The 14,630-nt window shown below is 46.8% G+C and overlaps 1 long non-coding RNA gene across 3 annotated transcripts in view; it reads left to right on the top strand.

Moving 5' to 3' along the window:
• LOC123488446 overlaps positions 1-14,190 on the top strand; it is a 30,066-nt gene extending 15,876 nt beyond the window's left edge. Inside the window, exons 2-4 of one of the 3 annotated variants that reach the window (XR_006660085.1) lie at positions 432-541; positions 11,913-12,000; positions 13,840-14,190. This is a non-coding gene — a long non-coding RNA (uncharacterized LOC123488446). The remainder of the gene's footprint in view (positions 1-431; positions 542-11,912; positions 12,001-13,839) is intronic. The other 2 variants (XR_006660083.1, XR_006660084.1) reach the window with 2 other exon arrangements.
• The last annotated feature ends 440 nt before the right edge of the window (positions 14,191-14,630 follow it).

The following is a 14,630-nucleotide window of genomic DNA, read 5'->3' as shown; positions in this document are numbered from 1 at the left end:
TCTCTGGATAAAAGCGCACGCAAAACACAAGCTGTTGTGTTGCCTAGCAACAAGAATAACGTATTTTCTGCTGCGGAGTCGCCACAAAATGTGTAAATGGTGTGGTCAAGCTGACAACTGTTGAAATAAAGAAGTGAGAAGCTGTTCAGAAAATACTTCAGAGGTTAATGCTAAAGTGAGTAGCTAATTTCAGATATGTTGTATTTGTCTTAGTAACTAAAATCAAGAACTTTAGCTAATTTGGCCTGTAGCCAGTAGGGCTAGCTACCTAGCTAGGCTTGATAGGGGGTAAAAGCTAACTTGTAGCCTAGCTAACGTTTTAAAACCTCAAGGTGACAGCTAAGGTTTTAAAACGTTTAGGCGTAATGTGAAGTTATCATATTTTTTTGCAATATCGACTCAATTTTGATTAATGATTTATGCATTGACAGTTTGCAGTGAATCACAGACCAACACTCTACCACCACGTTGGGTTTGGACTGCGAGGGACCACCGCTGACGACCATCTGCACCCATCACATCGTCCATAATAACAAACAGGGTAGGCAGGGGTATTGAGGGTGTGCAACTTTTTTTTTCTGTTAACCCTTTGACACGTACGAGCACACGGGTGTGATCATTCTACAGTGGTCCCTGCAGTGAACGCTCAAAAGGGTGTGATTTGAACATTTCTTTAGAAGTCCTAGTTACGATTGACACAACAGTCAGTGTTTGAGCTGGCCACACAGTTTTTTCACAGAAACGTTTTGCACAAACACAGTCATTACAACTTTATGTCCTCAATGTGAACAGTTTATTTTTGGATGCAATGTTCAGACATTCACAGAAATAGCAACAGCATAACACAATTCCCATCCAAACCGGAAAATGTAGGCGAGGGGGGTGTGTCGTCTACCATCATTCACTTCCTATCATTCACTTCCGGAAGTTTACTCGAAAGACGAGTGAACCATCCCTTCACCTCGCTTTTGCTTTGACATATTTGGTCTGACAGACGTTTACCTGAAACCCAGAATGCATTGAATGATGTCAACAAACATGGCTCCACGCATAACCGGCAAATAGCTTAGCATTAGCTCATCATAATCAGTACAACCTTCAAAAAGTATTTACACACATAATTTGTGTCCATTACAATATATGCAAGAATCGGAATGGATGATTTGTTACCAGTACTTGAAAACATTAAAAATTAACAGTGAATAAATAAATTATTACCATATAAACCATTCTCTGATAGTGATTTATTGATACAAGTAGCCCGTGCCGGTGTTATGATACTGATCATTGATACTGATCATGTAACGATCCCGGCAGTCTGAGTCGGGTCCTGTCTGTGGACTAGTTTTTCTGCTCGGGATCTCCAGTTTCCCGAGGGTTCTGGAACGCTCCGGGGAGCTCTCTTGATTTCCGCACCTGCATCCCATCAGCAATCTGCACACCTGGTCCTGATCATCACCCTTCTTAGGCTCTGGCCTAACATCCATTCCCTGCCGGATCGTTAGCCATGAACAGTAGGTTACCAGAGTATCAGTCTTAGAGCTCCTAGCGTTAGTTTTGTTGTTTTTGCACCTTGTTGGTTTGTTGTTTACTTACCTCCGTTTTGTTCCATCTGCAGTCACTCGTCCGGAACCTTCATCCAACCTCTGCCTGGTGGTCGGCGGCTGCCGAGCCATGATGGGATCAACCCCTGCACCCCCAACAACTAATCAACGCCGCCCGCTCTGTTCCCTGGATTATTCAGCATCACTCTTGAATTTGTAAATAAACACTCACCTTCGTTTCAACTTACCTTGTCCTGGTCTGCTTCTGGGTTCTGGCTTTGTAACTCGTGACAGAACGATCCGGCCAGTAATGAACCCAGCGGACCTGGACTCTGTTCGCCATGCCATTACCCATCAGGAGAAGATGTTGGGCCATCATAGCACGGTACTACAGGAGATCGCGTTGTCAGTTCGGAACCTTTCTACCGGTCTGACGGAGGTCCAGAACCAACGCAAGTTTCCGGTGGAGGATCCACTACCGGTTTCACCCATCTCGCCTGCCGCTTCTGGAGCTGTGTCCTTCCGTGAGCCCAAGGTTCCGACGCGGATAAATATGAGGGGGAGCTGGGAAGATGCCGTTCCTTCCTTATGCAGTGTGGATTAGTGTTCGATCTACAGCCCTACTCTTATGCCACAGACAAGGCTAGGATAGCCTTTGTGATTGAGTTGCTGCGTGGTCGAGCGCTGGAGTGGGCTTCAGCCGTTTGGGAACGACAAGACCCCTGCATGGCTTCATACCAGGGGTTCACGGCCGAGATGAGGAAGCTCTTCGACCATTCCGTCCGAGGAAGGGACGCAGCTAGGCGCCTGTTTTCGCTTCACCAAGGAACTTCGTAGCGTGGCCGACTTCGTGATCGAGTTCAAGACGTTGGCTGTGGAGAGTGGGTGGAATGAGGAGTCTCTGCAAGCGGCCTTTTACCAGGGTCTGTCGGAGCAGCTCAAGGATGAGTTGATCTCCTATCCGGAGCCTAGTGACCTGGACAGCTTGGTAGCCTTGTCTATTCGGGTGGATAATCGAGTCCGAGAGCGAAGGAGGGAGAAGCAATGGGGTCCGTCCAATCGATCAGCTTCTCAGTTCCCAGTCGGGTCGGGTGGTGGACCAGAACACGTCGATCATTCTCCACCACAAAGGATTAGTGGAGAGGTCCTCTCTCCCGATTCTGAACCCATGCAAGTGGGGCGGCACGGGTTAACCAAGGAGGAGACGTCAACATAGACGTAAGACCAACTGCTGCCTCTACTGTGGTAGCTCGGGACATTACATCTCCACTTGTTCCCGGCGGTCGTCAAACTGCCCGGCTCGCTAAAGTTGGGAGGACTTTTAGCGAGCCAGTTTCAACCTCTCAGTACCTCTGTCAGACCCCGTTTCCCGGCTACCCTTGTGAACAGGAATCAGAGCTTAGCGATTAACGCTTTTATCGATTCAGGTGCCGATGGAAGCTTTCTTGATGCCGAGTTGGTGGAACAGCTGGGGCTTTCCAAGGAGCAATTGCCGGAAGCCATTGAAGCGACCACTCTGAACGGCAGTAGTCTGGCACGTATCACGATGAGGACTGAACCGGTTAAGATGCTGTTGTCGGGGAATCATTCGGAGATGATTTCATTCTTCATTCTGCCGTCTTCCCATGTTCCTCTGGTCCTTGGATACCCCTGGCTGAAGGAACACAATCCCACGTTCGATTGGGTGACGGGCAAGGTAACGAGTTGGAGCCTTGATTGTCATGCTAACTGTCTCAAGACTGCCTGTCCCCATTCGGTTCCCAGTCAGGTGATTGAGGCTAAACCCCCAGATTTGTCCCTGGTTCCCGAGACATATCACGATTTGGGGGAAGTGTTCAGTAAGCAGAAGGCTCTGTCACTCCCTCCCCACCGACCATATGATTGTGCCATCAACCTGTTCCCTGGAGCTGTCTACCCCAAGGGAAGGTTATACAGTATCTCCCGCCCTGAACGTGAGGCTTTGGAGACCTACATCAAGGAGTCCCTAGCTGCTGGTCTCGTTCGTCCCTCGTCATCACCCCTGGGGGCAGGATTCTTCTTTGTGGGAAAGAAGGATGGCTCTCTTCGACCGTGTATTGATTATCGGGGGTTGAATGACATCACGGTCAAGAACAAGTATCCCCTGCCCTTGATGAGTTCTGCCTTCGACTCCTTACAGGGTGCTACGGTGTTCACCAAGTTAGACCTACGCAATGCGTATCACATGGTCCGGATCAGAGAGGGAGACGAGTGGTTGACGGGTTTCAATACACCGATGGGTCACTTGAGTATCAGGTGATGCCGTTTGGACTGACCAATGCTCCAGCGGTATTCCAGAGTATGGTGAACGACGTCCTGAGAGATATGATCGGTCTCTTTGTGTTTGTTTACCTGGATGACATTCTGATCTTCTCGAAGGAACCTTCCGACCACGTCCAGCATGTCCGGCAGGTTCTGCAGCGATTGTTGGAGAATCGCCTGTTCGTGAAGGCCGAGAAGTGCGAGTTTCACGCCCACACGACATCCTTTCTCGGGTACATCATCTCCAGGGGAGAGATTAGGATGGACCAGGAGAAGGTTAGAGCGGTTCTGGAATGGGCCCAGCCCGGTACGAGATTGCAGCTCCAGAGATTTTTGGGGTTTGCGAATTTCTACCGCAGATTCATCCGGGATTACAGCCGTGTGGCCGCTCCGTTAACTGCCTTGACTTCCAGTATCAGGAGCTTCAAGTGGAATCCGGAGGCGGATCGAGCGTTTCTGGATTTGAAGAGGCGATTCACCAACGCACCGATTCTCTCTCAACCGGACACGGCCCGTCAGTTGCGTTGAAGTGGACCGCGTCTGATGTGGGAGTTGGCGCCATCCTGTCGCAGCGATGCTCCACGGACAGTAAACTCCATCCCTGCGCCTACTACTCTCGTCGCCTTTCGCCTGCGGAGAGGAATTACGATGTGGGTAACCGGGAGCTTCTCGCGGTGAAACTTGCCTTGGAGGAGTGGCGCCACTGGTTGGAGGGGCGGAGCAACCGTTTATGTCTGGACTGACCACAAGAATCTTGCTTACGTGCAATCGGCTAGACGTCTCAACTCCCGTCAGGCCAGGTGGTCGTTGTTTTTCGGACGATTCAATTTTTTCCCTGACGTTCCGACCTGGATCTAAGAACGGCAAGGCGGACGCCTTGTCTCGGATGTTCTCCAAGACGGAGGAGAGTGGGTCCAAGACCGAGACAATTCTCCCCCGGAACTGCGTCGTGGGAGCTGTTAGGTGGAAGATTGAGGAGGAGGTGATGGCGGCTCTTCGGACGCAGCCCGGTCCCGTAACGGTCCACCCGGTCGGTTGTTTGTGCCTGAGTCGGTTCGTCCTGCGGTCCTCAAATGGTCCCACGCCAGCAAGATGGCTTGTCACCCTGGCGTGGCTCGGACGATGGCGTTTCTTCGCAGACGTTTTTGGTGGCCTGCCATGGCCGAGGATACTCGGGGTTATGTTGCTGCCTGTCCAGTGTGTGCGCAGAATAAGGGTACCAATCGGCCCAGCTCTGGACTACTTCACCCCCTTCCTATTCCCCGGCGACCATGGTTGCATCTGGCCCTGGACTTTGTCACTGGGTTGCCCGCTTCTGAGGGGAACACGGTCGTTCTGACTATCGTGGACAGATTCAGCAAGTTCGCCCACTTTGTGCCTATTGCCAAGCTTCCCTCTGCCTCGGAGACGTCCGAGATCCTGGTTAGGGAGGTTTTCAGGGTCCACGGGTTGCCCAGTGATATCGTTTCCGACCGTGGTCCTCAGTTTACCTCTGCTGTCTGGAAGTCCTTCTGTTTGGCCATTGGAGCTACAGTCAGTCTCACATCTGGTTTTCACCCCCAATCTAATGGTCAGGCGGAGAGAGCCAACCAGAAGATGGAATCCACGCTACGCTGCCTGGCCTCTTCCAACCCCACCTCCTGGGTCTCTCAGTTGCCTTGGGTTGAGTATGCCCACAATACTCTCCCTACATCTGCCACTGGGATGTCTCCCTTCCAGTGCCTGTATGGCTACCAACCTCCCTTGTTCCCTTCTCAGGAGAAGGAGCTCTCAGTGCCTTCTGTTCAGGCCCATATTCGTCGTTGCCACCGGACCTGGCATCGGGCCAGAAAGGCACTCCTTAGAGTTTCGGACAGGTATCAGCTCCAGGCGAATCGTCGCCGGATCCCCGGCTCCCACCTACACCATCGGAGATAGGGTCTGGTTGGCCACACGGGATCTTCCTTACGGACTGAGTCTAGGAAGTTGTTACCGAAGTTCATTGGTCCGTTTGTGGTGGAGAAGGTGATCAATCCGGTGGCAGTTCGACTCAAACTCCCGAGGACGCTCAGAGTCCATCCCACCTTTCATGTCTCCTGCCTCAAGCCTGTTTTCCTCAGTCCTCTGTTGCCTCCTCCGCCTCCTCCTCCTCCTCCTCGGATGATCGGAGGTGGTCCTGCCTACACGGTGCGACGCATCATGGATTCCAGACGGCGGGGCCGGGGTTTCCAGTATCTCGTGGACTGGGAGGGGTATGGTCCTGAAGAGAGGAGTTGGATTCGCGGCGACAGATCCTAGATGCTGACCTCATCCGTGACTTCTACCGCCTCCATCCTGGCGCTCCGGGAGTCCGCCCGGTGGCGTTCGTCGGAGGGGGGTACTGTAACGATCCCGGCAGTCTGAGTCGGGTCCTGTCTGTGGACTAGTTTTTCTGCTCGGGATCTCCAGTTTCCCGAGGGTTCTGGAACGCTCCGGGGAGCTCTCTTGATTTCCGCACCTGCATCCCATCAGCAATCTGCACACCTGGTCCTGATCATCACCCTTCTTAGGCTCTGGCCTAACATCCATTCCCTGCCGGATCGTTAGCCATGAACAGTAGGTTACCAGAGTATCAGTCTTAGAGCTCCTAGCGTTAGTTTTGTTGTTTTTGCACCTTGTTGGTTTGTTGTTTACTTACCTCCGTTTTGTTCCATCTGCAGTCACTCGTCCGGAACCTTCATCCAACCTCTGCCTGGTGGTCGGCGGCTGCCGAGCCATGATGGGATCAACCCCTGCACCCCCAACAACTAATCAACGCCGCCCGCTCTGTTCCCTGGATTATTCAGCATCACTCTTGAATTTGTAAATAAACACTCACCTTCGTTTCAACTTACCTTGTCCTGGTCTGCTTCTGGGTTCTGGCTTTGTAACTCGTGACAGATCAATTGTCGCCACAGATGGTTTGTTTAAGTTTTTACTGTTGTGGCTAGATGGAGTAGCTAGGCCTACAACAGTTCTATCTAGTGGTCGATTCGGGGATAACAGTTGTTGACAACTGTAGCATTGTATCAAAGCCTAACCCTAACCCTTTTCCTAACCTTAACCTTATTCTCTTAACCGCCTACTTTAATTCACCTAACCTGCTGTGTTAGTTCTCCTAACCTGCCACGTTAATTATCCTAACCTGCCATGTAAACAATCCATCTGTGGAGACAAATCATCAGTATCACCACACCGGCAGCCAATCATGTCACCCCTGACAATCACTTGGAGCCATTCAGTGTTGTTGTTTATGTATGTAGCTTAGCTAGTGGGCTAAGCTGTAGCATTAGCAATGTCTTTCAAAAGGAGACAACTCACAAATGCGGAAATTCTGGAGATTTTTGTACATTCTGACAATGATTCTAGTATGACAATGAGGAATCCGATTCTGACAGTGACAGTGAGGAGCTGCCCCCCAACCTTATGGCCATTGAGAACCCTGAAGCTGAGGACCCCTTGCCCACCGACCAAGTCCTAGGTCCCTCTGAAGATGCTGGTGGTGATGGAGGCACACCAACAGTGGGGTGAAGTACAGGAGGTCTGTGGTAGCTGGAAGGCCTCCAGCCATTTCACCCCTCCTGGCCCTGCTGTTGGCTTTGATGAGTCCCAGTCTGGAGTGCAAAGCCCCTTGCCATCTCCCTCTGATTCAGAGTGCTTCAAGCTGTTTCTGACAGAGGAGCTGGTGGGAGACATAGTGGAGGAGACCAATCGCTAAGCCTTGGAGCTACAGGAGAAGAGAGAGCCACAGGGAAGGTGGACCACCTGACGGGAGAGAGAAAGATCAAACCAGACAGTGTGCTTGACTATAATCGCAAAATGGGGGCAGTGGATAAGGCGGACATGATAAACAGTTTTGTGGCATGCGCTCGGAAAACCACCAAGTGGTATAAGAAGATATTTTTCCATCTGATCGACACTGCTGTCCTCAATGGCCACATAGTTCACTGCCAGCTAACAAGTGAGCTGATTCCTGAACAATGTTTTTGTAATTGGACATACAGTTCACATACAAATTAAATACAGTTCCGTTATGAAATTATATTGACAATATCTCACCCACCTCCCCACTTTCTCATCCTCCTCTCCTCTCCCTCATCCTCCCTACTCCCTCTCCAAACAGTATGTTGCTAGCACACAAAAGCTGTCCTCAATCTTTGGCACAAAACATGTCCAGTTCCAGGTATGATGTTGGCAAGTTATGTTCAATATTGTGTGTGTGTGTGGTTTCTGAAAGTACAGAATGAAGAGGAATTATTAGTAATTAGAATAAAATATCAGGATAGCGATAAAACAATATTATAAGTAACATAATAAAAGAAGGGCTCCACAAGCACTTCTGAGACTCTCATTCTCATTAATTGCCGGCCTCAACACATTACGGAAAGAGATTAACTGTATAGGAAGCGCAGGGGACAGGTAATCTGGAAACTGGACACCCAATAAATTGGCAGATGCAAACAGATTATCATCTTTAGTAGACAACAGTTCTTGAGGACTTGAACAAAAAAAGCTGTTTGCGATTTCTTTCATACTGGTGAACCGGCATTTCAGTTGTGTGGTTGCAATATCAACAGTTCCTTATCTCTGGTATATTTTGGCATGCATCATTCAAGACTAAGTGTTAATTGTGTGCAGCGCAATGGACAGGTCTCAGGAAAGACTGTCTGGGTTGGCAATACTCAGTATAGAAAACAGTTGGACCCGCAACCTGGACCTACAGGCCGTGGTGAAAACATTTGTACACAAAAAAAGGAGGACTTCACGACACCAGCGGAGTCTCTCAAGTTGGATTTAATTTGATTTAATTTACCTTGAATATTTCAGCACATTTGTGTAGGCTATTAGCCAGACAACCTGCTGAGTTGTAAAATAAATAGTGGCTGAATTTATCCTCAAGCCAACTAAATTTTTCCTCATTGTTGGGCTATTTGATGTGTAATTTTGATAAAAAGTTTATAAATAGCAGCTAAATATGGTATATACAGTCCATTCGAAAGTATTCAGACCCCTTGACAGTTTCCACATTTTGTTACGTTACAGCCCTATTCTATAATGGATTAAATAAAAAAAATCCTCATCAATCTACACACAATACCCCATGATGACAAAGCGAAAGCAGATTTTTAGAATGTTAGCAAAAATAAAAATAATAAAATACCTTCATTTACATAAGTATTCAGACCCTTTGCTATGAGACTCGAAATTGAGCTCAGTTGCATCCTGTTTCCATTGATCGTCCTTGAGATGTTTCTACAACTTCATTGGAGTCCACCTGTGGTAAATTCAATTGATTGGACATGATTTGGAAAGGCACACACCTGTCTATATAAGGTCCCACAGTTGACAGTGCATGTCAGAGCAAATACCAAGCCATGAGGTCGAAGGAAATGTCCGTAGAGCTCCGACACAGGATTGTGGTCGAGGCACAGATCTAGGGAAGGGTACTAAAAATGTCTGCCGCATTGAATGTCCCCAAGAACACAGTGGCCTCCATCCTTCTTAAATGGAAGAAGTTTGGAACCACCAAGACTCTTCCTAGAGCTGGCCGCCCGGCGAAACTGAGCAATCGGGGAAGAAGGGCATAGGTCAGGGAGGTGACCAAGAACCTGATGGTCACTTTGACAGAGCTCCAGAGTTCCTCTGTGGAGATGGGATAACCTTCCAGAAGGACAACCATCTCTGTAGCACTCCACCAATCAGGCCTTTATGGTAGAGTGGCCAGACAGAAGCCACTCCTCAGTAAAAAGGCACATGACAGCCCGCTTGGAGTTTGCCAAAAGGCACCTAAAGGACTCTCAGACCATGAGAAACAAGATTATCTGGTCTGATGAAACCAAGATTGAACTCTTTGGCCTGAATGCCAAGCGTCATGTCTGGAGGAAACCTGGCACCATCCCTACGGTGAAGCATGGTGGTGGCAGCATCATGCTGTGGGGATGTTTTTCAGCGGCAGGGACTGGGAGACTAGTCAGGATCGAGGGAAAGATGAACAGAGCAAAGTACAGAGTGATCCTTGATGAAAACCTGCTCCAGAGTGCTCAGGACCTCAGACTGGGGCGACGGTTCACCTTCCAACAGGACAACGACCCTAAGCACACAGCCAAGACAACGCAGGAGTGGCTTCGGGACAAGTTTCTGAATGTCCTTGAGTGGCCCAGCCAGAGCCCGGACTTGAACCCGATCGAACATCTCTGGAGAAACCTGAAAATAGCTGTGCAGCCATGCTCCCCATCCAACCTGACAGAGCTTGAGAACATCTGCAGAGATTAATGGGAGAAACTCCCCAAATACAGGTGTGCGTCATACCCAAGAAGACTCGAGGCTGTAATCGCTGCCAAAGGTGCTTCAACAAAGTACTGAGTAAAGGGTCTGAATACTTTTGTAAATGTGATTTCATTTTTTTATTTGTAATACATTTGCAAAAATGTCTAAAAAACTGTTTTTGCTTTGTCATTATGGGATATTGTGTGTAGATTGATGAGGGAAAAAAACAATTTAATCCATTTTAGAATAAGGTTGTAACGTAACAAAATTTGGAAAAAGTCAAAGGGTCTGAATACTTTCCGAATGCACTGTAGCTATATATAGTACACTCTGCATAGTGAAACAATCCCTAGTAAGCTAGTGTTTTGAGGGTGGACATGATTGTATTATTTGTCATTAATAGACTGGTTTTACGCACAACTTTCTATCCAAGCAAGGAGAGAGCGCGAGGACGGCTCATGTCATGCAGGTTCAGATAGCCTAAACAGGACAATTGTATATTCAAAAATCAATCAATTGGTAGCTGATTAGTATGCTGTTGCATCAAACATTTATTTTACAATCTGTAATGTTTAAAGGTCCAACTTTAATTACTGAACAATGGCAGCATTGCGACACTGTGTATAGCTTCGTGAAATGTTAGGCTTAACATGACCAAATAGACCAAATAGGCCTACCAATAAAAATGTATCCATAAGCTAAAGCAAAGCTAGGCCCTGGCACCACAGAAAGCCTATCATCGATTCGATAGGCATTCAGCAGCATAGACATGTCGCAATTTAAGCACCATGGTCAGCGATCGGTAGTCTCCGTCCTTGCGGGGGGTCCAGAGAAACTGTGTTACACCTGTCCTGTCCTGTTACGACTGTATCAGGACTACTTCAGAGAACAGCCGCTATAATGCCCTCCCCAATCCATGTGACTGGGTCACTGGAGCACACAGATAGGAATATATTGTTATATTATATAGTGATATGCTGTACATATTATTCCCAGATTCTGTGTGGTTTTTCAAGAGTGTAACTTTGAACAGGACGTGCAACCTGACCGTGATATCGATATGAGTGATTGCCAAATAACTGTTGCGTTTCTCTTTCCTTTTTGGTGACCCCCAAATCAAAAGCATCACTCCAAAATGTAGCTGACTGTCTTCAGCAGGTTGTCCTCTAACCAGTGATGTCAACAATATTACCAGTTTCCGTGTGTTTTTTTGGTTGTGTTAGCTTCAACAGTGCATAGAACCTGATTTCCCCCCTAATCGATATGAGTGATTTATTGCCACAGGGTTTTTGGTGCATATGCAGTTTATAAGGTGCTTGTTAAAAGAAATACAAGTAATATGATTACTATTGTGGCACATGTACAGGTATGTGTAGGTAGTACATTTTATGTTTAGGTTTTCAATATATTGCAAACTGTTTCTGCATATTAATTATTGATTTGGACACTTCAAAACGGTGTTTTGACATTGGTCTATTTATCAAAAGTTATTGGCCGGTTCTGAATACCCATTCTTGCGTCCTAAATAGTAGGCCCTTTGAGTATTCAAAAAAAAAAAGTATACTTTACATGCCCTGATATCATACTCATTTCGGCTTTGAAAACAGCTGATCAATTAGATATGGGGATGTGCTACCAAAAATCAACGAATAGCAGGAAACGACGCAATCGCGCATGAGGCATTCTCAGTATGCGAAAATAGAATGTTTTATAGTAAGCTGCACCCATTAGTGTTTCACGTTGGCACTTTCGCTGTCTACATTAAGTTCACGCAACTTTACTTTGCTCATGTTTTGGTTGATGTTACATCTTATGTCTTTTCAGGATCTACGTGAAGGAGTGTGAGCTGGAGGGGCAGCTGTCACCTGTGTGGGTGAAACATAAGTGGGAGAACCATAAGCAAAAATACATGGTACACTACTGTATGTTGTCTTGACATTTATTGCTGTGCTGTACTTGGCTAATAAAGTACCCCTGTTCTCTGTAAGCAACAACCCTTTCCATCTATTTCCTATGCTTCACCGGCACATTCATGTAAGTGTGAAGATATACAGTGGGGAAAAAAAGTATTTAGTCAGCCACCAATTGTGCAAGTTCTCCCACTTAAAAAGATGAGAGAGGCCTGTAATTTTCAATTTTCAAATTGAGAAAATGTTTTCCAGAAAATCACATTGTAGGATTTTTAATGAATTTATTTGCAAATTATGGTGGAAAATAAGTATTTGGTCACCTACAAACAAGCAAGATTTCTGGCTCTCACAGACCTGTAACTTCTTCTTTAAGAGGCTCCTCTGTCCTCCACTCGTTACCTGTATTAATGGCACCTGTTTGAACTTGTTATCAGTATAAAAGACACCTGTCCACAACCTCACACTCAGTCACACTCCAAACTCCACTATGGCCAAGACCAAAGAGCTGTCAAAGGACACCAGAAACAAAATTGTAGACCTGCACCAGGCTGGGAAGACTGAATCTGCAATAGGTAAGCAGCTTGGTTTGAAGAAATCAACTGTGGGAGCAATTATTAGGAAATGGAAGACATACAAGACCACTGATAATCTCCCTCGATCTGGGGCTCCACGCAAGATCTCACCCCGTGGGAGTCAAAATGATCACAAGAACGGTGAGCAAAAATCCCAGAACCACACGGGGGGACCTAGTGAATGACCTGCAGAGAGCTGGGACCAAAGTAACAAAGCCTACCATCAGTAACACACTACGCCACCAGGGACTCAAATCCTGCAGTGCCAGACGTGTCCCCCTGCTTAAGCCAGTACATGACCAGGCCCGTCTGAAGTTTGCTAGAGTGCATTTGGATGATCCAGAAGAGGATTGGGAGAATGTCACATGGTCAGATGAAACCAAAATAGAACTTTTTTGGTAAAAACTCAACTTGTCGTGTTTGGAGGACAAAGAATGCTGAGTTGCATCCAAAGAACACCATACCTACTGTGAAGCATGGGGGTGGAAACATCATGCTTTGGGGCTGTTTTTCTGCAAAGGGACCAGGACGACTGATCCGTGTAAAGGAAAGAATGAATGGGGCCATGTATCGTGAGAGTTTGAGTGAAAACCTCCTTCCATCAGCAAGGGCATTGAAGATGAAACGTGGCTGGGTCTTTCAGCATGACAATGATCCCAAACACACCGCCCGGGCAACGAAGGAGTGGCTTCATAAGAAGCATTTCATGGTCCTGGAGTGGCCTAGCCAGTCTCCAGATCTCAACCCCATAGAAAATCTTTGAAGGGAGTTGAAAGTCTGTGTTGCCCAGCGACAGCCCCAAAACATCACTGCTCTAGAGGAGATCTGCATAGAGGAATGGGCCAAAATACCAGCAACAGTGTGTGAAAACCTTGTGAAGACTTACAGAAAACGTTTGACCTGTGTCATTGCCAACAAAGGGTATATAAAAAAGTATTGAGAAACTTTTGTTATTGACCAAATACTTATTTTCCACCATAATTTGCAAATAAATTCATAAAAAATCCTACAATGTGATTTTCTGGATTTTTTTTCCTCATTTTGTCTGTCATAGTTGACGTGTACCTATGATGAAAATTACAGGCCTCTCTCATCTTTTTAAGTGGGAGAACATGCACAATTGGTGGCTGACTAAATACTTTTTTCCCCCACTGTACATGTTAGAAAGGTGCAAGTATTCCAGAGTAATGTAATTGGCATAATATATTTTACAGGGCTTTACATGTAGCATGTTTGGTGCTGAAAGCTATCCTTTTCCATTTTTTTCAGGAGTTGAAAGCTCCACCCACCGGAGTCAGCACGGAGGGAGGGGAGGCCACAGCCGCATCCTGGAAGTGGTATGTGGTGATGGATGAAGTGCTGGGGGGGCTGCTATCCATCACCACACCAGTCATCCTCCATAGGTGCAGCTGTGGGCTCCTGTCCTTCCCAGAAGGATCCAGATGTGGATGCTGGAGAAGGAGCGGGAGAAGGTGGTGACTGCCAGGGAGGCACGCCTTATGGCCAGTTTAGAGGCCATGATTAGGAAGTAGTTTTATGTATTTTGTATGTATTTTATTTATAGCTTTTAATTGACTCATTTTATGTTTTTGGTGAAGTCCTTTTTTTAAACCCAAAGTGGATTTCTGTTCTCATTGAAAAGTGTTTCTTGCTTGTAATATAAACAAATATTTGATATGGGTACATCTACTGTTTGGTGTGTTTTATTTGAAACATTTGCACATCTGAGCTATCATGTTGTAGGTGCATGGTAACAATTAGATAAGTTGAAGAAAAAAAACGCACACTACCCTAGTTTTTTCATTAAAGCTTATGTGTCGGCAACATGTAACAATTTATAATATGCCATTTAGCAGACGCTTTTATCCAAAGCGACTTACAGTCATGCGTGCATATTTTTTTTTTTTGTGTATGGGTGGTCCCGGGGATCGAACCCACTACCTTGGCGTTACAAGCGCCGTGCTCTACCAGCTGAGCTACAGAGGACCACAAAGAGTTTACAGAGTTACAGTTCATACAAGAAAATCTGTCAATTGAAATAAATTCATAAGGCCCTAATC

This window comes from Coregonus clupeaformis, unplaced genomic scaffold, assembly GCF_020615455.1.
Source record: "Coregonus clupeaformis isolate EN_2021a unplaced genomic scaffold, ASM2061545v1 scaf2302, whole genome shotgun sequence".
Taxonomy (NCBI): domain Eukaryota; kingdom Metazoa; phylum Chordata; class Actinopteri; order Salmoniformes; family Salmonidae; genus Coregonus; species Coregonus clupeaformis.
Note: the sequence above shows the minus strand (reverse complement) of the source record. Positions and strands in the feature narration are given on the sequence as shown.